The following is a 25,188-nucleotide window of genomic DNA, read 5'->3' on the forward strand; positions in this document are numbered from 1 at the left end:
TAGGGTACCCCTACTCTAGTACACCGACAATTGTCATTTAGTACCAAAGCATAGGGCAAATATATCTTCATATATATGGACTTCATCCTTGATTCTGTCCAATATCCTTGAGGCACTATCTTCATATATATATATGGACTTCATCCTTGATTCCGTCCAATATCCTTGAGGCACTATCTTCATATATATGGACTTCATCCTTGATTTCGTCCAATATCCTTGAGGCACTATCTATGGACAAAACCTTCAAATATATCTCACTGAAAACATTAGTCCATAGAGATTGTCATTTAATTACCAAAACCACACTTAGGGGCTACATGCCCTTTCACACCCAGATACAAGCGATCTTTCCCACATCAGACAACAACCCCAAGAGACAGTACATCACTTTTGGGCCAGATTCCTCCTTGTAATGGGCAAGGTTAAGGATTGTCATGAGGAAGACGCAATCTTATTCTTTCACAAAAATTGCACGGACAAGGGAATCCTTAACGCCATAAGTCGCCGTGACATACCACACTTTGCTGACTTGGCGGCCATAGTACAGAAGTACTGTGCGATGGAAAGCACCTGGAAAACCCAGGGGACGCTCTGGCTCTCACTAAACCCTTCGTCCGAACTAAAAGGGTGCACTCTCGCAAGTCACCCAATCCAATTACAAAAAAACCAAAGCCCACTATAGGGCGTGGAACCGTATTGGAGGGATGGCTCAATAGGCCATGCAAAAATCCACACCACACCGGATACAGTACCAACACACAGCCTCAGAGCATGTTGGATACTTCGGCAGGTGGCCAAGAGCAGCGAGGACCTCCTCATTAACAATACCGCAGAGCATCATCCCGCAGAAAACAGCAATACAGTGTTGACAGTCTTTGAGACTTTCGCCTCAAATAACAGGCGCAAGAGAGCACTCCGCGGCCTCATCAAAGTTTGCCACGTCGCAGCAATAAATACATGGAACGACGGCCATAACCTTCAATGCCAGTGACGAACCTCAATTCCGAACAGTCCGAGCACCAGCTGCTTTGGTCCTTAGTCCAACTGTGGACGGCTTCCGGCTTACTGAAGTGCTCATGGACGGTGGCAGCGGATTAAACCTCATCTACGAGGAAGCTCTCAACAAAATGGAAATCGACAAGAGCCGCATTGAGCAAAGCAGCACGACCTTCCGAGGAATTATCCCTAGTCAGGAGGCGCGATGTGCGGGAAAAATCACACTCGATGTGGTATTTGGTACGCCGGAAAATTACAGGTCCGAAGAGATAACATTCCAAGTGGCCCCGTTCAGTAGTGGATACCACGCCCTTTTAGGGCGGGACGCATTCGCGAGCTTCCAAGCTATACCCCATTATGGGTACATGAAGCTCAAGATGCCTGGGCCCAACGGAATCATCACTCTAGCCAGTGATCCGGCCATAGCACTCCGCGTCAAAAATAAAACCGCCGCCCTGGCCCTTGAGGCATTATCCGAAGCCCTCGCGGCCGAAGAATTAACCGCGCTACGCTCCACACTGGACAGGGACGACCTGATACTTGACAAACGATTCAAGTCCACCTCCTTTAAACCAGTGGACAAAATAGTCAAATTCCAAGTCCACCCAACGGACTCTACAAAAACAGCATCCATCGAGACACAACTGAACCCCACAATCGACGCCGCACTTCGGGCGTTCTTATGCGAGAATTGGGACATCTTCGCCTGGCACCCTTCAGACATGCCAGGGATCCCACGCAGGCTGGCCGAGCATAGCCTAAACATATTAAAGGGATACAAGCCGGTCAAGCAGACTCTACGGCGCTTTTCAGAGCCTAAACGACAAGCTATGGGAGAGGAGCTAGCCAAGTTACTCGAAGCTGGATTCATCAGAGAAATAAAACACCCGGACTGGCTAGCAAACCTGGTGATGGTACCAAAGAAGGATAAATCCTGGCGCCTATGTGTCGATTTCAAGGACCTTAATAAGGCTTACCCCAAGGATCCCTTCCCTCTCCCCCGCATCGATCAAATCATCGACGCTACCGCAGGACACGACTCATTATGCTTGCTCGACGCATACTCTACCATCAAATCAAAATGGCGGAGTCGGATCAAGCCGCAACGGCATTTATCACCCCATACGCCCCTTTCTGTTTCAACACCATGCCTTTCGGGCTCAAAAACGCCAGCGCAACCTACCAACGCATGATTCGGACTTTCCTGGAAAAACAAATCGGCAAAACAGTTGAGGCATACGTGGACGACGTGGTCATCAAGAACAGACACGTCGAATCTTTAATAGACGACCTGAGGCTCACATTCGACAACCTCCGAACATATGACATCAAACTCAATCCGGAAAAATGTGTTTTCAGCGTTGCCGCCGAAAAGCTGCTGGGATTCATCATTTCCAACAGAGGAATTGAAGCAAACCCAGCTAAAATCCGAGCTTTGTCACAGTTGGCTACCCCAACAGACCTCAAGAAAATCCAGAAATTAACTAGATGCGTGGCTGCCTTAAGCCGCTTCATCTCTCGACTGGGAGAAAAGGCACTACCTCTTTATCGCCTTCTTCGATGCACCGAACACTTCGAGTGGACGGATGCGGCCACGGCTGGACTGGAAGAAATAAAGGCCCTCTTGGCCAGCAACCCAATCCTGGCCGCACCGAACATTGGCGAACCCATGTTGTTATATATAGTTGCAACACATCAAGTCGTAAGCACAGTGCTCGTCGTCGAACAAGAGGAGGACGGACATAAGTTCCTGCTTCAAAAGCCGATATACTACGTATCCATTGTCCTCACTCCATGCAAGTCACAGTACCCACATTATCAAAAGATAGCATACGCGGTCTTCATGGCATCCCGGAAACTACGACACTACTTTCAAGAGTGTTCGATCACGGTGGCCTCCGAAGTACCACTCAATGATATAATAAATAACCGCGATGCCACGGGCCGGATTGGGCCGGATTTCTAAGTGGGCCATCGAGCTTCTCCCATTCGACATTATATATAAACCACGACGAGCCATTAAATTGCAAGTACTGGCTGACTTCGTCGCCGAATGGACAGAAGCCGAACTCCCTAAAGAATACGGCGCATACTCCAATTGGACCATGCACTTCGACGGCTCTAAAATGCTGGCTGGTCTGGGAGCGGGCATCGTCCTGACACCCCCACCGGAGATAGAGTCCAATACATACTCCAAATACTATACACAGACTCCAACAATGCATCCGAATACGAGGCTCTGTTGCATGGTCTTCGGATGGTGGTCTCCATGGGCATCCAAGGCCTAGAAGTACGTGGGTATTCGAACCTCGCAATATCTCAAATAAATGGAGACTTCGACGCCAAGGACCCGAAAATGGCGGCTTACCGTAATGCCGTCCTCAAAATGTCAGCTCGGTTCGAGGGGCTTGAATTTCATCATGTGGTTCGAGAAAACAATCAAGCGGCGGGTATCCTTGCCTGCATCGGCGCTAAGCGTGACCCCGTCCCACCCAACATCTTCTTGGAAAGGTTGTTCAAGCCATCTGTGGTGTGGCAAGGGGAGACTGGCAATACTAGTCCGGATCCGACCACAACCCCAGATCTCGAACACACTGACAGAATCGGAGGCTCTGTCACCGAAATAACACCTTCGGCCCATCTAATCATGGCTGTCATCGCCCCGTGGACCAAACCCATCTTAGCCTACCTAAATAGGCAAGAACTCCCAGAGGACCAAAATGAGGCACTTTGCATTGTGCGGCGCTCTAAAGCCTACAAGGTCCACGAGGGAGAGCTTTATAAGAAAAGCGCTACCGGGGTACTTCAAAGATGTATCTCCGAAGAGGAAGGGCGACAGCTCTTGGCCGAAATTCATGCTGGACTCGGCGGCCACCACGCCGCAGCTCAGGCTCTTGTAAGCAAGGCCTTTCGTGCAGGTTTCTACTGGCCGACAGTCCGAGCAGACGCACAGGACCTCGTCCAACATTGCGTCGGTTGATAGCTCTTCTCCAACCAAAGCCATATGCCACCCACCACTCTCCAAACAATCCCCATAACTTGGCCCTTTGCGGTCTGGGGGATCGATATGGTCGAACCCCTTAAAGGAGGAAGCCATAAGAAAAAATACCTGTTGGTCATGGTGGATAAATTCACCAAATGGATAGAGGCCAAACCAGTTAAAACGGCCGAATCCGGACCAGTGATAGACTTCATATCAAGGGTCGTACACCATTACGGTGTAACCCATAGCATCATCACCGATAATGGCTCCAACTTCACAACCGACGAGGTGAAAACTTGGTGGGCAACATGGGTATTAAGTTTGATTATGCCTCCGTCTATCACCCCCAAACAAACGGTCAAGTCGAACGAGCAAATGGTCTTATTATGAGCGGCATCAAACCCAGACTAGTGCGATCCCTAAAGGAATCAGACACGCACTGGGTCGAGGAGCTCGATTCCGTACTATGGGGGTTGCGGACCACGCCAAATCGCACTACCGGTTACACACCATTTTTCATGGTGTACGGCGCAGAGGCGGTATTGCCGTGCGATATCATTCATGACTCACCTCGAGTGCGCATGTACGAAGAGAGAGAAGCCGAGCTTGATCGGCAGGACAGTTTAGATGCCCTGGAGGAGGAGCGCGACGTCGCAAAAGCCCGTTCCGCATTCTATCAGCAACAGGCTCGCAGGTATCAAAGCAGAGAAGTACGGGCCAAAACTTTGGTGAACTCGTTCTACGCCTACCGGAGAAAAAAGGGACAAGCTCAAGCCCAAGTGGGAGGGTCCCTTCATCATTGATAAAGTTCTCACCGGAGGAGCGTACCGCCTGCGTGATGCATCAGATAATCGACTCGAGCCGAACCCATGGAACGCGGCCAGACTCCGAAGATTCTACGCCTAGCGTCGAACTCTGTGTTCGTCTCCTTCCTTCCGCCTTTTTTTAGTTATATATTCTCTCTTTCTTCTTATGGCTCTAAGGCTTTAAGTGTGACTCAACTACACACTCTTGACGCGCTAAATCCTCAAGCATGCGCGCTCAATATTCCTGGGGGCTTCTTATACAGAAGCTTAATATAATTATCTTCCGGTCATCATGCCCACCGCATATGTGTCGCTTTCCCATATGTACCGTTTCTTCACCATTATATGCATCGATATGACTTAAGTTTTGGCCAAACTGGGTTGCCTGGCTCCTGTGTTTATGCCCTACGTTCCCGTTAGTTCGGCTAGGGCATAAAGGGAGCACCTCTGCAATTGTTACTACTGGGTACTCCGGACGTGTACCTCAGACTGGATGAAGCCGAAAGCTAGCGTTCTTAAGGGAATATTCGGTCGGTGAACTAAAGATGTTTCTTACCTATTACAATACAAACCCCCAGACATTGCATATATTGCGTCTCTGTTCGCAGTTCGGACATGCACATTAATGCATGTGTACCCAGGGAAAGGAACCCTTAACGGAACTATTCTCCCTGGAAGATGTTTCTTACTATCCATGTAATATAACATAGCTAGTTGGGTACTTGTCTGTTCAAGCAATTATGACCCCTACGCCTGGTTTCCATGCGTACCCTGGTTTACATAACTGAGCGGGTATTCGGAAACACTCCGGACTGTCGGGTTCAGAGGCTGAAGCGAAAAGGTCCACCATGACAAATGATTTACAATCTGGCTAGGGACAAAATATGTCAATTGAAGAACATAGTCACTTAGACCCACATACTTCTTCTTTTATGCCATCCAACAAGCTGTCTAGCCTACAATCCTGTTGGGAATACTTTGCGTCTAATCCTACCTGGTCATATACCAGACTAACGGGAATCTCTTTCCCATCTGACCCTATAGGTCCGACCAGGGCCATGTGATTCGGATCGAGCTTGGTGTACCGTGCTTTCACCATGGCCCAAGCTTCCCTCGCACCTTGTCGACAGGCAGATATCTTCCATAATCAGAAGTGCCGCCGCGCTCCCTTGAGCAGCTGTACAAGCTCCCCCATGCTTCCGGACAGGGAGGCGGATGGCCGCAAGACCTTGGCAATACCCTGCATTACCTGTCGAACTTGTTCGTGCAGTTGCGAAAGCTCTTCCAGAAGATCGCCTGAAGATCCGGGCATCTCCTCTTCGGGATGACCAGTCAGTATACCTACAGACATAACTCTGTTAGCCTGTTTCTTCGCCGAACTTTATAAAGGTTCATTTGAGCACATACTAAAAATGCCGCGTTGAAGCCTCATATTCTCCTTCACGGAGTCTGCAAGCTGGGCCCGAACATCTTTCAATTCAATGCCCAGCCGGGTATTGGCATCCTGGAGATCGTTTTTCTCTCGCCTGACCCGTGTACGTACGCGTTCACCAGCCTCTAGTTGTCGTTGAGCTCGTTGTTCATCCTCTTGTAGGATCTCCGGATTCACTCCAGGATTGCCTGCGGAATCTATTGTTAGATCTGCAAACACGCCGAATACCAAATGGTACACGTCATTACGTTTTCTATCGATCGAGAAAAATATTACCAGATGAGGCCTTATTGGATTCCTCCATTCCGGCAGTTGCGGCCCTTAGCTGGGCTTTACACTCCTCCAGCTCTTGGGACAAATTGGTGTTCTTATCTGTAAGAACCTATTCATACAATGATCCTTAAATCAGTTGTACCAACTGTTTCAAGTCTCAGGGGCTACTAGTATACATAATTATCAGATTTTGCTTACCCGTATATCTTTTAAATACTGGTCTGTGGCTCTAGCAAGCCCATCTTGAGCAACTCGGATGTACGTGTCTCCCGAGTTGAAGACATTGAAAGCCTCTTCGGAACAATTAGGGTCGCGAAGTGCGGCCCGTCGACGCCAATGATTCATAGCGCTCTCCACCTTGGAATGTATAGCAGATATTCTATCTGCATCCTCTATAGGAGGACCGCCTGGTGTTGTCCCCACGTTAGCCTCCACCCTTGAGGCCAGTTCTGGAGTCCGGCTAGTAGAGGCATGATGGGCAGGATCTCCGGATACAGTCCGGCGAATACTCTTTCTGCCAGGACACAGTGGACATTGTTATATTTTAAAGATGACAATCACGGAGCATGTTTTAAAACATACCTCTTTGATGGCGGCTCAGCCCTGTTTGCTTTCCTTTTAAGCCTACCCGGCTTGGGCGCCCTTTGTTGGTAAGTCGCCGCGGGTTCGGCATGGCGCACTAATGGCTTCCCCTTATAGCATAATATATGTGCGGTGGGTAAGGTGGAAAGAGGGAATCCTTTTCGAAAGATAAGTCTCCTGTTTACTTACACGTGGTGCCGGGAGGAGGCCGGGATAATAGGTGATGATGGCCACCAAGGTGCCGTCACGGCTCGCCTGGTAAAACACCCTGCCGTCAAACTCCACAAATATGTCCGGATCTTCTTCGAGTCCGGGGTCGAGGGCCCGGTTGTGGTCCTCTAGCTGTGGACCTCCCTCACGGCTTTCCGCAGTTCCTGTTATGGACTAGCGAGGTAAATATTTGTGATGAAAGACTGCGGGAATGAATAGAGTTGAGTAAAAGATAGCAACTCACCCAGCTAGGGGGGTTGTACATGGAAAATCCATCCCGTGGCTTAATGCGGATGAACTCCTCTTCTTCTCCTTTGTATAAATCAGACAATATTTTCGCCAGAGCGGTGGCGGAGTCCGGACCTTTCCGACCGTAGCGGGTGGCATCGTCTTCTCCATTGAAGTGCCACATGGGATGCCCCCAATACTGGAGTGGCTGCACCCCCCGCATTATGCATATTGACATAACCTCGATTGTTGTCAATCCAGATTTGGCAAACATTTTTATCCTGCCCATCAATTGAAGGACCTCTTTGCTATGTTCCTCCTGAGGGCTCCAGGGAAGCTAGCTATGGCGCTTCTTCAACGGAGCATTTGTAAACTCCAGAAGACCCATTCGGATTGGGTCAGGAAGGGAGACGTCCTCTATATAAAACCACTTGGAAGGCCAATCTTTGGACATTTTCTTCGGAGTACCGAACAGGTATCCGGTCCCGGCGATGCACCATATTTCGGCTCCGCCCACTTGGAATACTGATCCCTCCTGATTGCGGGGGACGAGGCAGAACAGCCTATTCCATAGCTCGAAATGAGCTTTGCAACACAGAAATAACTCACAAAGGGCGACATAACCTGCGATGTGTAGGATGGAGGCAGGGGTGAAGTTGTGCAGTTGGAGGCCATAATACTCCAGGAGCCCGCAGAGGAATGGATGGATTGGAAATCTGATGCCCCTCAGCAAGTAAGGGACAAGGCACACTCGCTCCCCATGGGATGGGTTGGGAAAACTCTCCGCTTGCTCCCAGCCGTCAAAGGTGGCTAATCCGGCTCGAACGGGGACACGATATGCAGGAGGAAGAAACCCCTGGGTCTGCAACTTCACCAATTGGTCATGGGACACGGTACACTTCTCCCAATCACCGGTCTTGGCGCTATAGGGGCGAGAGGAAGAGCTGCGGTGGCCGGCCATGATGGGATGGTTTCAGGCGCGCTCTGATGAATCCTCGCTTGAGGAAGATGGTGTGATTTGGATCTGAGGATCCCCGTCTCTTTAATGGACACTTATTTACAGGGTCAGGGTGGCAAGTGTAAAAATGCTTCGGCTTCTCACATTCGCTCGACACGTGGAGACTGACATTATTAAGGTACAGAAGCCGATGAGTGCAACATTAAATGGGAAGTCAGGCACTACTCGTTACAACAGGTACTCTGGAGAATTCGGAGAAGAACCCGCCTTGCAATGCCGAAGACAATCTGCGCGCCAGACTCATCGTCATTGAAGCCTGGTTCAGGGGCTACTGAGGGAGTCCGGGATTAGGGGGTCCTCGGACAGCCGGACTATATGCTTATGCTGGGCTGTTGGACTATGAAGATAGAAGATTGAACACTTCGTCCCGTGTCCGGGTGGGACTCTCCTTTGCGTGGAAGGCAAGCTTGGCAATTCGGATATGTAGATTTCCTTCTCTGTAACCGATTCTGTGTAACACTAGGCCCCCTCCGGTGTCTATATAAACCAGAGGGCTTAGTCTGTAGGACAAGGACAATCATAATCATAGGCTAGCTTCTAGGGTTTAGCCTCTACGATCTCGTGGTATATCAACTCTTGTAATCCTCATATCATCAAAATCAATCAAGCAGGAAGTAGGGTATTACCTCCATAGAGAGGGCCCGAACCTGGGTAAACATCGTGTCCCCTGCCTCCTGTTACCATTAGCCTTAGACGCACAGTTCGGGACCCCCTAGCCGAATCCGCCGGTTTTGACACCGACACCCATGCCAGCCTCCAAAAAAGAATAGCCATGGCCAATCAGACGATCTAGTTCGAGCCATCGGCATCGAACATCTCCTTCTGCCAGGCCTTGAACCAGCTCCTCGTCTTCTCGCTCATCTTGGTCAAGTCCACGCTCATGATTGCAAGGGCCACCTCCTTTGTTTTGGTTGCAGCGTTGGTGGCCTCGATGTCAAGCTGCCTTTGCCTGGTCGTGACATTGGCGGCTTCGATGTCGAGCTGCCTTTGCGGAGACGCCTCCTCCATGTTGATCTTCCTCTTCTTGGTCACCTCCTCCATCTCAAGCTTCTTCCTTTGAAGCTCTAGGTTCATTTGCTCCTCCTTGCTTTGTCGCTTTTTCTCGTCCCTCACATCATTTTGAGACATCATGCCGTGCAAAGTCTCATGCAAGGCCATGGATGACGCATTATGTATGTCGTCCACCTTGGAGTTGGTCTTTCCCATCGGCCTCTTCAACGCCTCACCATCTCCACCTCCGGCAAATGCGACTGCCTTCTTGCCTCTCTTTCTTTGAAGTTCACGGTATTGATCTTTGAACGTTGGACAATTGTTGATGAGCGTCCAACAATGTGTAAGAGTGAATGGCTTGTCATTGTGTCGGGCCTTGGATGTTTCCAAAGATTGAAATGCCTACACCACATGATCAACAACAAATGAACATGCAAACGTATACAAGGCCGAAGTCTCATGGTCGTAGCAATGAAAGAACTAGGATGACAAGAGCATACCAAGTCCCCAATGCTAAGACCACTCACGGGCCATGCTTCAACGCTCTCAAGTGCGGCACAATACTTGTTGCACTCTTGTTGGATGAAAAACCACCTCTTTTGAATCAAGGTGATGCCACGGTTGCTCGTAATTTGGTAGGGCTCAAACATCTTTCTTTCATGGAATGTTTTGTGGACTCTTGTCCAAAAAACAAGGCCCTTTTGTTACGTGACGGTCCTTGGATCTTGGCTAATCTCCATCCAACATTGGCAAATCAGCTTGTCCTCGTCTTGTGAATATGAACCCGTGTAAATGCTCTTCTTCCTCTTTTGTGCTTCTGCTCTTTGTGTGAGCTCGTCGATGAACAATGGCTCACCCGAAATATCAATATCAATGACATCTTCTTCATCACCATCACCTTTGCAATAGATGTCATCGTCTTCATGCCATGAGTCACCATGGTCATAGTCTGCATGGTCGTGGGGCTCTTCATCTGCAACATACTGGGAGCGGCCATCCTAACTTTGGGTCTCGTCGGGATCGTAGGCAACGCCATGCCCACCCTCGTAGATCACTTGCTCCATGAACTGGTTGTACAAGGGGTCATCGACCGTTGGCGTTGGTGTTGCCATTTTGTAGAACAGGACGCGGCTCGACGACATGGTGCCCGTAAACGGTGGTCGTGCTTATGGTGCCCGTAAACGATGGTCATGCTTGCTTTCTTTGCATCTCCACGGACGATCGTCCGCCGCTGCTGGACCCTGGCATGACATTGAGGTCGATGACGATCGAGGGGTGGACGGCGCGATCACGCCAACGTCCGGCGAGCCCGAAAATGGGTGTGGCCATCGTGCCTTGGCGGGGGAAAGCCAGGCAACATAGGCGTGGTCCGCGACATCGGCAACGAGCAATGCTGAGGCCTGGCGACCGACGAGCCTATGCTCACCGGGCCGACGGCCGCACTAGAGAAACCCGCCGGACGGCAAAGGCCGAGCATTAGGAGGGCGTGCGCTTTGTTGACGATGGCCTCCTTCTCGTCGACCTCGGCCTTGTGCCGCGTGGCCTCCACCGCATCGCGCTCGGCGGCAAACTTGGCCGCGACAGTCTTGCCCTTGACGGCCGCCCTCTGGTTCCTCCTCTTCGCCGATTCTGCATCCATCTTGGCGAGCTCCTCAGGTGTGCACTCCGACCGCAACTTCCTTGGACCCTTGGCCGCCTTCTTCTTCACCTTTGCGGGCGGGTCGATGGCTAGGCCGCCGGAATTCGGCGGGGCGTCGGACATGGACGGGGGAGGGTGGGGGCGGGACATGGGAGGGTTTGGGGGAAAATGGCGCCAAATGGGGTGCAGGGGTTTTTGCTTTGTGCCACCAATAGGCGGGCCAGGGGAGGACAGGCACACGTGTCCCGTCCGTCCGCGCGCTGTCCGTTTCACCCCAAAAGCGGCGCAAAGTTGGGCCGGGGATGGGTCAAAAGCGGACAGAAAACGGACAAAAGTCCGTTCGCGCCTGCGCGTTGGGCCGTCCGGTTTGTCCGTTTTTCCCCAAACAGACGCACCCGGCCAGGATGGGGTCACGCGCTGGAGTTGGCCTCAGAGCATCTCTTCCCTCCAACCAAAAAAAAAGAAAAACGTAGCATCTCCCATTTGATTGAAAATGTTAGGAGCGCGCTCGCCAAGGGGGAGGTGCATCGTGAATGAGACGCAATGCAGCCCACTTTTTTCCACCCACTTGCTAATACTACCTCCTCTTATCCATTCCCCACCGCATCTCGTCATAGTGATGCCATCTCCGGGCGTTTTCGTCGGAGCACTTCACGTGTGGCTCTGCCACCTCCACGTTGTTTCATCTACAGTCCGGCAGATCTAGGAGACGCTGAAGGAAATATGCCCTAGAGGCAATATTAAAGTTATTATTTATTTCCTTAATTCATGAGAAATGTTTATTATTCATGCCAGAATTGTATTAATCGGAAACTTAGTACATGTGTGAATACATAGACAAAACCTATAGTCCCTAGTATGCCTCTACTTGACTCGCTCGCTAATCAAAGATGGTTATGTTTCCTAACCATAGACATGTGTTGTCATTTGATGAAAAGGATCACATCATTAGGAGAATGATATGATGGACATGACCCATCCGTTAGCTTAGCCTTATGATCGTGTTAGTTTCATTGCTACTGCTTTTTTCATGACTTATACAAGTTCCTCAGACTATGAGATTATGCAACTCCCGAATACCGGAGGAACACTTTGTGTGCTACCAAACGTCACAACGTAAAAGGGTAATTATAAAGGTGCTCTACAGGTGTCTCCGAAGGTGTTTGTTGGGTTGGCATAGATCGAGATTAGGATTTGTCACTCCGTGTTTCGGAGAGGTATCTCTGGGCCCTCTCAGTAATACTCATCACTATAATCCTTTCAAGCATTGTAACTAATGAGTTAGTTGTGGGATGAAGTATTACGAAACAAGTAAAGAGACTTGCTGGTAACGAGATTGAACTAGGTATTGAGATACCGACGATCGAATCTCGGGCAAGTAACATACCGATGACAAAGGGAACAACGTATGTTGTTATGCGGTTTGACCGATAAAGATCTTCGTAGAATATGTAGGAACCAATATGAGCATCCAGGTTCTGCTATTGTTTATTGACCGGAGACGTGTCTCAGTCATGTCTACATAGTTCTCGAACCCGTAGGGTCCGCACGCTTAATGCTCGATGATGATCGATATAATGAGTTTATGTGTTTTGATGTACCGAAGGTAGTTTGGAGTCCCGGATGTGATCACGGACATGACGAGGAGTCTCAAAATGGTCGAGACATAAAGATTGATATATTGGACGGCTATATTCGCACACCGGAAGTGTTCCGGGTGATTTCGAAGAAAACCGGAGTGCTAGAGGGGTTACCGGAACCCCTCGGGGAAGTATTGGGCCTTAGTGGGCCTTAGGGGAGAGAGAGGGCAGCAGCCCAGGAGGTGCCCCCCCAAGGGGAGTCTGAATTGGACTAGGGGAAGGGGGCGCAGCCCCTCTTTCCCTCTCCCTCTCCCTCTCCTTCCTTCCCCCTTCCCCCTCCTAGTTGGACTAGGAAAGGCGGAGTCTTACTCCTGCTAGGAGGAGGATTCCTCCCCTCCTTGGCGCACCCAAGGGCTGGCCGGCCTTCCCCCTTGCTCCTTTATATACGGGGACAAGGGGGCACCCTAGAACACACAAGTTGACATTGTTTAGCCGTGTGCGGTGCCCCCCTCCACAGTTACACACCTTGGTCGTATTATTGCTGTGCTTAGGCAAAGCGCTGCGCCGGTAACTTCATCATCACCGTCACCACGCCGTTGTGCTGACGAAACTCTCCCTCGGCCTCAACTGGATCAAGAGTATGAGGGACGTCCCCGAGCTAAACGTGTGCTGATCGCGGAGGTGCCGTACGTTCGGTGCTAAGATCGATCGGATCGTGAAGACGTACGACTACATCAACCGCGTTGTCATAACACTTCCGCTTTCGGTCTACGAGGGTGCGTGGACACACTCTCCCCTCTCGTTGCTATACATCACATAGATAGATCTTGCGTGATCGTAGGCTTTTTTCTGAAATTACCGCGTTCCCCAACAAACGCGTCGTCATTTCCACCGCGAACCCTCATCATCTAGCCGTCACTCCACTGGGAGGAGCCCTGGGAGACGAGGCGGTGATGAGGCGGTCGGTTGTTGCGGCGGAGATGAGGGGGTTGCGAAGATGAGGTAGAGATGGGCGATGTTGGAGATGAGGCGGGCGGCGCCACCGACGAGATAGAGGGTGGCGGGGCGGTGTGCTGCGGGGATGGCGCCCACACAGCCGGCCACCAAGGCACGCGAGGAGGTGCATGACACCACAGTTGCCTTCATCGAGGTCCTCGATGAGCGGCCCTCACTGGATCCATCGAGACGCTTGGCGGCCGAGCCAGCGGCTCCATGCTCCTTGTCGCTGAAGTGACCCTACCTTTTCTCCAGCTCACAGCTCCTCGCCACCAAAGCTTTTGCACAAGGTTCACCTCATCGTCTTCTTCATGCTTATTTCGGCATTTCTTGTGTTTCCATTTTTCTTTCCAGCTAGTGTTATATATGTTGCACACATGGCTATTCTTCGCCATCCAGTGCTCTCCTGAATTCAAGTTCACATGGCAATTGTTGTTGTACTGCCTCACATGCCATGGCAAATCTTGTTTTCATGATGGCATTTCATGTCTATATACCATGTAAAGTACTCACTGTACAAATGGTAGTTTTTAGTGTACATACCATGAGAATTTTCCACATTTTTTGCCATGTGTTTATACAATCCAAAATTCCTAAATTACAATGTACAAACTTGCTCTAAGTTTGCCTTGTTTTTGTAGATCATTGTAATTGTTCCTACCAAACTTTTTTCTAACTTCAAACAAATTTCAACAAAATTTGCCATGTGTTTTTGTACTGCTCACATGCCATAGAATTTTTTTGTATCCATCATGGCATTTTTGTGTCTAGATACCATGTCAAAATTTATATTTTTGCAAACGCTTGTTTCTGAGAGCACTGTTCTGTGTTGCTCACATGCCATGACATTTTGTAAACGGTATTTAGAGAGCATTGTTTTGTACTGCTCACATGCCATGACATTCTCTTTGCATACAATATTTTGAGAGCATTGTTTATACTGCTCACATACCATGGGACTTTGTTGCTTGTATTGCTTACATGCCATGGAATTTTGTATTTATCAATGTATCAAAATTCATTTTTATTTAGCACAACAATGTTTTGTCCCTGTGGCGAAATTTGCCATGCACAACAATATTTATCCCTTTGCAAATTTTTTCATTTGGTAATATTGAGTTACTTTTCTGCGCATGCACAACAAATGTTTTGTCCCTTGTATAATGCCACTTACAAAACTCTTCTTAGAATTCCCCCCTTCAAGAATTGCCATTTCAAAAACAAGTTGTTATGGTTTCTATAAATTTGCATCTTTTTTCAAAAAGAATAAAATTCACAATTTTTTGCCATTTTGACATGAAGCTAGCATGGCACTTTTATTCATTAGAACATGGCATTTTATTTTTTAAGAGTGCCATTTTATTTTAAAGAGCATGTCATTTCTTTTGGTAGATCATGGCACTTTTTTATAGAGCATGTCATTTTTATTTTAAAGAGCACATCAGTTTTAATTATAAAAGAGCATGACATCTGTTTTTGTCAACCATTGCACTTCTATTTTAAAAAGCATGGCATTTTTATTATAAAGAGCATGGCATATGCTTTTGTACAACCATTGCACTTCTATAAATAACATGTTTGTGCTAAACAGGGGCATGTTTTGGCCCAATTGGGGCACGTGTTTGAGAGGATCAGTTTCTCATACAAAGAGGGGTTTGCCTGGGGGTGTCCAGCGAATGAAACATTCGATGGTGTTGTTTCACCCTTGGCGAACCAATAGTTCACTAGGACCACCTCCCCTGTTTTTACCTGAATATCTGGCTGATGTTCCCCATGGAAGGAGAACCTAGCGAACCATTTGTTCATGATGGATGCATGAATCCAGTGAATGAATTCATTCACTCCATCAAAAGTCCCCGACGAATGATCCTAGTTAGCATCGACGACTCTAAATGATGGTGAACGAAGCATGAAAATCAAAAAATTCCTATGAAACAACCAAGATCCGATCTAGGAGATGTATAGCAATGAGAGGGAAGTGTGATTGTGTATCCTTGTAGACCGAAAGCGTTAGCGTATGTAACGCGGTTGATGTAGTCATACTTGTCATGATCCAATCGCGATCCAATCCGATCTAGTGCCGAACGGACGACGCCTCCAAGATTAGCACACATTCAGCTCAATGGTCTCCTCTCCTTCTTGATCCAGCGAGGGAGAGGAGGTAGATGAGATTGGAACCAGTGTGGCGGTATGGTGGTGGTGGTGGCAGCGGAATTCCGGCAACGACCAAGGAGAAGGGGTGGCTGCCCCCATGTGCCTTCCCCCTCTACATATAGGCTAGGGGGCAGGCGAGGGCATCCAAAACCCTCCTAGGGCCGGCCACAAGGGATTAAAACTTGGAGATAAGATCTTATCTCTAGATTCAACCCTTTAAATTTACAGATAAGACTTTATCTCTAGATTTAAACGACTTGTGCATTAGGGAATGTTGCTGCCAGCCCTTGTGGGCTATAGCCCCACCCGCTCGGTCCATGTGGGCCCTTCCCGGGTCGTTGGGCCCCATGATGGAACCCCCGGAACCTTCTAGAACCTTCCCAGTACTCTACCAAAAATTCCCAAACTTTTCTAGAACCGTGAATATGACTTCCCATATATAAATCTTGACCTCCGAACCATTTCCGAGCTCCTCGTGATGTCCTGGATCACATCCGGGGACTCTGATCTGCTTTTGTACTGTAACATCCCAATTTTCAATTTGGATGTTATACATAGATCATCTTATGCATATCATATTTATTCTTGCATTTTGTTGTGATCCTAGAAATCTTATGCAACTCAAGGACCCAAGGAGAGAGTTGGAAGTTTCACAAAATTCATATTTGAATTTATTTCAAATTTGAAGAAAGGATCAATTTGATTTTATTATTTTCTCTCCAATTATATCCACTATTAAAAATAAATGAGAGAAGATAATATGACTTCTTCAACCTAAGAGAAATATTGGAGAAAGAATTTTAAAATCAAAGTATTTATTTATTTGGTATTTTATTTGCTATTTTATTTTAATTAGAAAAAATGCATTTTTGAAAATTGCATATTAGTCCAGAAAAATGTTCATCTTGTCCTAAATATTAGGTTTGGGCGGTGAAAATTGTTTCTGAAATTTGTAGAATTTTTTATATATTTTTAAGATTTTTTCCTTCACGGCGAAATTGTTTTAAAAAAAAGTTTCAGACCGACTGGGCCGAAGCCCAGCCGGCCCAGCAACCCAACCGCCGCGCCGCCGCCTCCTCCGAGCGGGAGGAGTCTCGCTCGTCGCCGTCACCGATAGGGAGTACGGCTCGGACTCCCATGGCCGCCCCCTCGCCCAAGGCACCCCCCGAGGCCCTTTATAAGCCACGCCGCCCCACCGCCTCTCGCCACCCCGCCTCGCCTCGCCACCACAGCCGCTGCCACAGCGCCGCCGCCGCAGCCCGCGCCGCCCACCGTCGCCGTCGCCGGAAGTTGCCGCCGCCGCTGGACCTCGCCGTTGAACCGACCTCGGCTAACGGTAATAAACCGTTCGGTCTGTTTTCGGTTTCTCCTGTTTATTTCGGTTTGGTAGATTAGATCGGTTTTTATTTTAGGTTTTCTAACTTAACGAACGTTCGTTAGTTCGTTCATATTAACGGACAATTTTCGTTGGACTGGTTCTGTTAGCGAACGTTTGCGCCATAGTATTTTTCTTTTTAGTTTATTTTTGGCCAGAGACCTATCCACGAATAGTTTTCTCGCGTTTTAGCCCCTGATCTTAAAACTAGCATAACTTTTTACTCGTTTATCCAAATTAGGTGAAACCAGCGCCTAAATCTTCGTATCATTTTGTTCTTTCCACTTAACCACTTGAACATGATTTGGTATTGTAAAATTTAAGTTTAGTTCAGATTAGTAAATGATCTTGTTTCGTTCGTATTTTGAGTTTCGTTTCTCCATTTGGGTTGTTTCTTTTTGCAAATCGTAGCTAATCACTTGTACCTACTGTTAAGATATAATTCACATGATAATAATGCTATTGGTTTGGGTTTTGCTAGTTTAAGACGTTTGCTTGTTTCGTGTTTGATTTGGATCTTTTCTCGGTTTTCTTGTTGTTTCGTTTGAGTGATTGCTTATGTATGCTACTGTTTGTCTACGCTAGATTACCCGGAGTGCGAAGCTTGTTACTACTAATCTCTAGAGTTTGCAGATCGTCAGCAAGGCAAGTTACACTTTGATCATACTCTTTTATACCCAGTTTTTACTATGCATTAGTATTTACCCCTCAAATATTTTCATGATTAGGATTGGGAACATGCGGTTTGGTTGTAGTGCTTGAGGTAGGAACCTAATACCTTTTGATCACCCTGGGAATATACGTTATGCTTATTTATTGCTTAGCCATGCTCGTAGACGGGGATTGGATCGTGATTCACACATGGAAGTTTGAGAGTTATTAATCATGGATAACATTAAGGTGGCCACTCTAATATACATCTGGGTGGAGTGGTTGAGGCACCTGGGGAACCCAGTGTTGCCTATTTTAGGAAATCCCGGAGTGCCTGTGTGATTTTTCCTACGGTTTGCCACCCAGGCTCAAAGGGATCATAAGATTTTTCATGCTAGAAACTTCTGTGTGCAGCCATAAGCCATTATGTGCTCTGGCATAGTTGAGTAAGTTGTGTGAGCTCTTGAAGAGGTGGACTAGCAGATGTAGGGGAGATTAGGTGTATCGGTCCGCCCGGAGTAGAGAGTAAGTGCTTCAGAAACACTATGTCTCGATCATCCGATCATGGATGCGATCGAGTCTTGTGGGGAAAAGTGAGCAAACCTCTGCAGAGTGTATAAACTAATCATGGTTAGCCGTGTCCCCGGTTATGGACATCTAGAGTATCTGGTACTTGAATTATTGATGTGATCTCATCACTTTACTTAATGAATTTATTGGGTTAATGATGATACTTTTAATTGGGATTTGAGTTGGGGTTACCTTCTCAAATACTGGGCAACTTGGGAGTAGTAAAATGAATTTATTCCTTTGTTGGAGGGAAAAACTAGCTTTATGCAAAATCATAAACTTACAGCCCCCACCAGCCAAATATTGCATGTAGATATAGTTCTTGCATTTCATTGCTTTACAGTGTAACTCTGCCAGCATATCTTGCATTTCATTGCTTTGCAGTGTAACTCTGCCAGCATATTCAATGTGCTGACCTACATGGCTGCAACGTCTCATGTTGCAGACTACTCAGACGATGAATAAGGTGTGGTAGGTCATTGTTTTGCACTCAGCTATGCCGTTGGAGTTGATGGACTCATTTACCTTCGAAGCTTCCGCAGTTATTTAGTTTAGATGACCTTCAGCCATGATATTTGTGTGTAATCATACTCTTTATGAGGACTCGATATAATAAGTGTGTGATTGAACTCTGTTATAATTCCTTGAGTACTGTGCATGTCAGCATTACCGATCCAGGGATGACACTAATGCACAGAGATTTCGGTCCATTCGGATCATGGTTGCTACAAGATGGTATTAGAGCACACGCTGACTGTAGGACGCGACCACTAGAATAAGCCACGGGATTTCTCTTCTCTGCTCATTTCTAATTCTCCTCTATTTCTACTCTATAGATGGCAGATCCTAGGAACAAGTTCACTCAGCTGGATGACGACACCCCTTTTGGACGCCACTTGAAGGAAGTCACTAAGTACTTGAACATCGGCCTACCAAGCTTCACGGGACTTTCTCTACATCTGTACCGGAAGAGGAGCGCTGGAAGATCAAAGTCTGGGTACCTGGGAGGACATTTGCGCCAACAATAGAGCCTATTGATTTCTACCTGGATGCACCAAGCTGGAGTATAGGAAAGAGCATGGCAACCCATATCACCTTTGGACGCATATGTGAAGTGTATCACAAGGAGCTGGGAGAAAACCATTTATCAAATATGTGGCCTCCGAGATGAAGAATGGGAGATGATTCATACCAGGAGGGATGGATCAATTGCAGCCTACATTCAAGAGATGGGAGATCATATTCGTCGACAAGAGAATCAACAAATTATCCACATGAAGAAGATCAAGAAGTTGATGAAGAGAAACAACGAGCTAGAAGAGGAACTCAAGTATACACGCGATGGATACAAGGAATAGATTACCGTACTACTGGAGAAGCATGAAGACCTGAAGAGGAAGCTTGGACTACCAGTGGAGAATCACAAGCGAGAACTAGCAAAGGAGATCCGTTCGGAGGACTGCATCATCCTGGACGACACCGACACGGATAGTGATGAAAATGATGATAGTGAAGACGACTACATTGACGAAGCTGGAGCAGACATTATTGAGTCTTCCTCTGATGAAAATTTCTAGATGACCACCATGTAACTAGTAGTATTCCTCCAAGTAGTTGGCAACGGTCGAGTTTGTAATCATAGGTTAGACTGTTTGTGTGATCTTGTGTGCTATTGAATGAACTGAATTGATTGTGTTTGTCTCATGAGCATATGGGTAGTGAATCTCTCTTAGACCTCATTCTATTCTGTTTTCTCACCCCTTCTAACTCATCAGATGCCTCCGAGACGTGACAATGGATTTGCATTCCCACCGGAGCTCACTCAGTTGATCTAGCAGCAGAATGCCTTGATGCAGATACTAGTTCAGAACTAGAACCAAGGCAACAACAACAATAACCCACCACCACCACCCCCTGTTGACCACCTAGCTCGCTTTCTAAGGTTGAATCCGCTGGTGTTCTCTAGTAGCACCGAGCCGATTGTTGCAGATGATTGGCTCCGCAAGATTGGAAGAGAGCTGACCACTGCAGGATGCACAAATGCGGAGAGAGTGCGCTCTGCCGCACATCAGCTTGATGGACCCACATCATCTTGGTGGGAGAATTTCACTGCCACTTACCCCATTGATACAGTTATGTGGGATCAGTTTCAGCAGGCTTTCCGCATTGCCCATGTTTCAGCAGGAGCTATGAGCATGAAGAAGCGCGAGTTTCACAACTTGCTCCAAGGAGGGCGTACCGTGGGCCAGTATGTGGATGAGTTTAGCAAGTTAGCACGCTATGCCCCAAATGACGTAGCCACAGATGCCGCCAAGCAGGAGAAGTTTCTTGAGGGACTCAACGATCAACTGAGCATGCAGTTGATGGTGGCAACATTCAACAACTACCAGGAGTTGGTAGACAGAGCCCTCATGATTGAAGGCAAGCAGCAATAGATTGATAATTGTAAGAGGAAGTATGGACAAGGGAGGTACACTTCAGGAGCTCAGCAGAAGCCCCGCTATTCCCCGTACTCAGGAGGACATATCCAGAACCATGGAGTACATAACCATGGAGGGAATACGCACAATGGAGCAAGTTCGCACAACCATAGTGGCCCCAAGAATGGAAATTGGAATGGAGGAAGCAGCAGCCAGAACCGTTCGAAACCCGCAACACCAGCCAAGAGGGATTTGAGCCACATTACCTGTTTCAAGTGCCAGAAGACCACACATTATGCCACTGAATGTCCTGAAGCAAAGAATGGAAATGGAAATGGAGGTTCTACGGAGAAGCCCAACCCCTTCACCAAAGGTCAGGTGAACCACGTTAGTGTGGAGGAGATTGAGGATCAACCCGATGTAGTTGTCGGTAAGTTTTTGATTAATGCTTTTACTGCACTTGTTCTTTATGATACTGGTGCAGTGCATTCATTCATATCAAGGGGATTTGTGAATAAGTATAACCTGCCAACCGTAGCCCTTAAGTCACCTATGTTAGTAAGTTCCCCAAGAGCGGAGTATATGGCTAGTAGGGTATGCTATCAGTTGCCACTAACCATAGGTAGTCATGTTTTCCCCACTGACCTGATTGTTCTGGAGTCACAAGGATTGGATGTGATACTAGGAATGGATTGGCTATCCAAATTTGAAGGGAACATCGATTGCGCGAGTAAATCAATTCTTCTCACCACCCCTGAAGGAAAGAGGATCAAGTATGTATCCCGGCATGCGCCGAGGAGAACTCAGGTGAATTCCTTATCAGGAGTTGTTCAGGAGGAAGTACCAATGGTGAAGGATTATCCCGACGTATTTCTGGAAGAGTTACCAGGCATGCCAACGAATCGAGACATTGAGTTTTTGATTGAGCTATTGCCAGGCACGTGACCAATATCAAAGAGACCGTATCGGATGCCCGCAAAAGATCTGGAGGAAATTAAGACGCAGATAAAGGACTTACTGGAGAAAGGTTACATTCGACCAAGTTCATCACCTTGGGGAGCCCCAGTGCTTCTAGTGGAGTCAAGGGAAAGCTAGCACCAGGTTTTGTAGGACCATACAGAGTTTTGGAACGCATGGGAGAAGTTGCATACAAGCTGGAATTGTCAGAAGGATTGTCAGGAGTTAATGATGTGTTTCACGTTTCCCAGTTGAAGAAGTGCCACGCAGAGATGCCGATATTCCTCTAAGAGATACAGTGCCACTGGAAGCAATTCAATTAGATAGTGATTTGACCTATGAAGAGAAGCCAGTCAAGATCCTCGAGTTTTCCAGTCGAGTTACTCGCAGCTGCTACCTCTTGAGCACTGCATTGGTTTTCCCTTGAAGAGGAAAGGGTGATGCAGCAAAGTAGCATAAGTATTTCCCTCAGTTTTTGAGAACCAAAGTATCAATCCAGTAGGAGGCTACACGCAAGTCCCTCGTACCTAAACAAACAAATAAGAACCTCGCAACCAACGCGATAAAGGGGTTGTCAATCCCTTCACGACCACTTGCAAAAGTGAGATCTGATAGAGATAATAATAAGATAAATATTTTTGGTATTTTTATGATATAGATTGAAAAGTAAAGATTGCAAAATAAAGTAGGTCAGGAACTTATATGATGGAAAATAGACCCGGGGACCATAGGTTTCACTAGTGGCTTCTCTCCACATAGCATAAGTATTACGGTGGGTGAACAAATTACCGTCGAGCAATTGATAGAAAAGTGCATACTTATGAGAATATCTAGGCATGATCATGTATATAGGCATCACGTCCGCGACAAGTAGATCGAAGCGATTCTGCATCTACTACTATTACTCCACACATCGACCGCTATCCGGTATGCATCTAGAGTATTAAGTTCATAAGAACAGAGTAACGCATTAGGCAAGATGACATGATGTAGAGGGATAAACTCAAGCAATATGATATAAACCCCATCTTTTTATCCTCGATGGCAACAATACAATACGTGCCTTGCTGCCCCTGCTGTCACTGGGAAAGGACACCGCAAGATTGAACCCAAAGCTAAGCACTTCTCCCATTGCAAGAAAGATCAATCTAGTAGGCCAAACCAAACTGATAATTCGAAGAGACCTGCAAAGATAACCAATCATACATAAAAGAATTCAGAGGAGATTCAAATATTTCTCATAGATAAACTTGATCATAAACCCACAATTCATCGGATCTCGACAAACACACCGCAAAAAGAGTTGCATCGAATAGATCTCCAAGAAGATCGAGGAGAACATTGTATTGAGATTCAAAGAGAGAGAAGAGCCATCTAGCTAATAACTATGGACCCGAAGGTCTGTGGTAAACTATTCACACTTCATCGGAGAGGCCTTGGCGTTGATGTAGAAGCCCTCCGTGATCAATTCCCCCTCCGGCGGAGCGCCGGAAAAGGCTCCAAGATGGGATCTCATAGGTACAGAAGGTTGCGGCGGTGGAAATAGGGTTTTGTGGTGCTCCTGGATGTTTTGAGGGTATGCAAGTATATATAGGCGAAGTAAGTCGGTCAGGGGAGCCACGAGGGGCCCATGAGGGTGGGGGGCGCGCCCACCCCCCTGGGGCGCTCCCTCCTGCCTCGTGGCTTCCTCGTCTGCTTCTTGACATCCAGTCCAAGTTTCCTGGATTGCATTTGTTCCAAAAGTATCTCTCCCGAAGGTTTCATTCCATTTGGACTTTTTTTGATATTCCTTTTCTTCGAAACACTGAAATAGGCAAAAAACAACAATTTGGGTTGGGCCTCCATTTAATAGGTTAGTCCCAAAAATGATATAAAAGTGTATAGTAAAGCCCATAAACATCCAAAATGGTAATACAATAAAATGGAACAATGAAAAATTATAGATACGTTGGAGAGGTATCAAGCATCCCAAGCTTAATTCTTGCTCGTCCTCGAGTAGGTAAATGATAAAAACAGATTTTTTGATGTGGAATGCTACCTAGCATATTTCTCAATGTAATTTTGTTTATTGTGGCATGAATGTTCAGATCCAAATGATTCAAGATAAAAGTTCATATTAACATAAAAATAGTAATACTTCAAGCATACTAACAAGTAATCATGTCTTATCAAAATAACATAGCCAAAGAAAGCTTATCCCTACAAAATCATATAGTTAGGCTATGTTTCATTTTTGTCACACAAAATACTCCCATCATGCACAACCCCGGTTTCAACCAAGAAATTGGTTCATACTTTTTAACGCGCTTCAGCTTTTTTAACTCTCAAGCAATACATGAGCGTAAGCCATGGATATAGCACTATGGGTGGAATAGAATGTGATGATGGAGGTTGTGTGGAGAAGACAAAAAAGGAGAAAGTCTCACATTGACAAGGCTAATCAACGGGCTATGGAGATGCCCATCAATTGATGTCAACATGAGGAGTAGGGATTGCCACGCAACGGATGCACTAGAGCTATAAATGTATGAAAGCTCAACAAAAGAAACTAAGTGGGTATTTTGAGGAAGACCTATAATGAAACTCGCTTGCTCACGAAGACCTAGGGCATTTTGAGGAAGCCCATCATTGGAATATACAAGCCAAGTTCTATAATGAAAAATTCCCACTAGTATACGAAAGAGACAACATAGGAGACTCTCTATCATGAAGATCATGGTGCTACTTTGAAGCACACGTGTGGGAAAAGGATAGTAACATTGTCCCTTCTCTCATTTTCTCTCATTTTTTATTTTTTTTTAATTTTGGTGGGCTTCTTTGGCCTCTTTTTTTTATTTGGGCTTATTTGGCCTCTTTTATTTTTCATAAAGTCCGGACTCTCATCCCGACTTGTGGGGGAATCATAGTCTCCATCATCCTTTCCTCACTTGGGACAATGCTCTAATAATGAAGATCATCACACTTTTATTTACTTACAACTCAAGAATTACAACTCAATACTTAGAACAAAATATGACTCTATGTGAATGCCTCCGGCGGTGTACCGAGATATGCAATGAATCAAGAGTGACATGTATGAAAGAATTATAAAGGTGTCCTTGCCACAAATACGATGTCAACTACATGATCATGCAAAAGCAATATGACAATGATGGAACGTGTCATAATAAACGGAACGGTAGAAAGTTGCATGGCAATATATCTCGGAATGGCTATGGAAATGCCACAATAGGTAGGTATGGTGGCTGTTTTTAGGAAGATATAAGGAGGTTTATGTGTGATAGAGTGTATCATATCACGGGGTTTGGATGCACCGGCGAAGTTT

The sequence above is a fragment of the Triticum aestivum genome, chromosome 2B (genome assembly GCF_018294505.1).
Source record: "Triticum aestivum cultivar Chinese Spring chromosome 2B, IWGSC CS RefSeq v2.1, whole genome shotgun sequence".
Classification (NCBI taxonomy): domain Eukaryota; kingdom Viridiplantae; phylum Streptophyta; class Magnoliopsida; order Poales; family Poaceae; genus Triticum; species Triticum aestivum.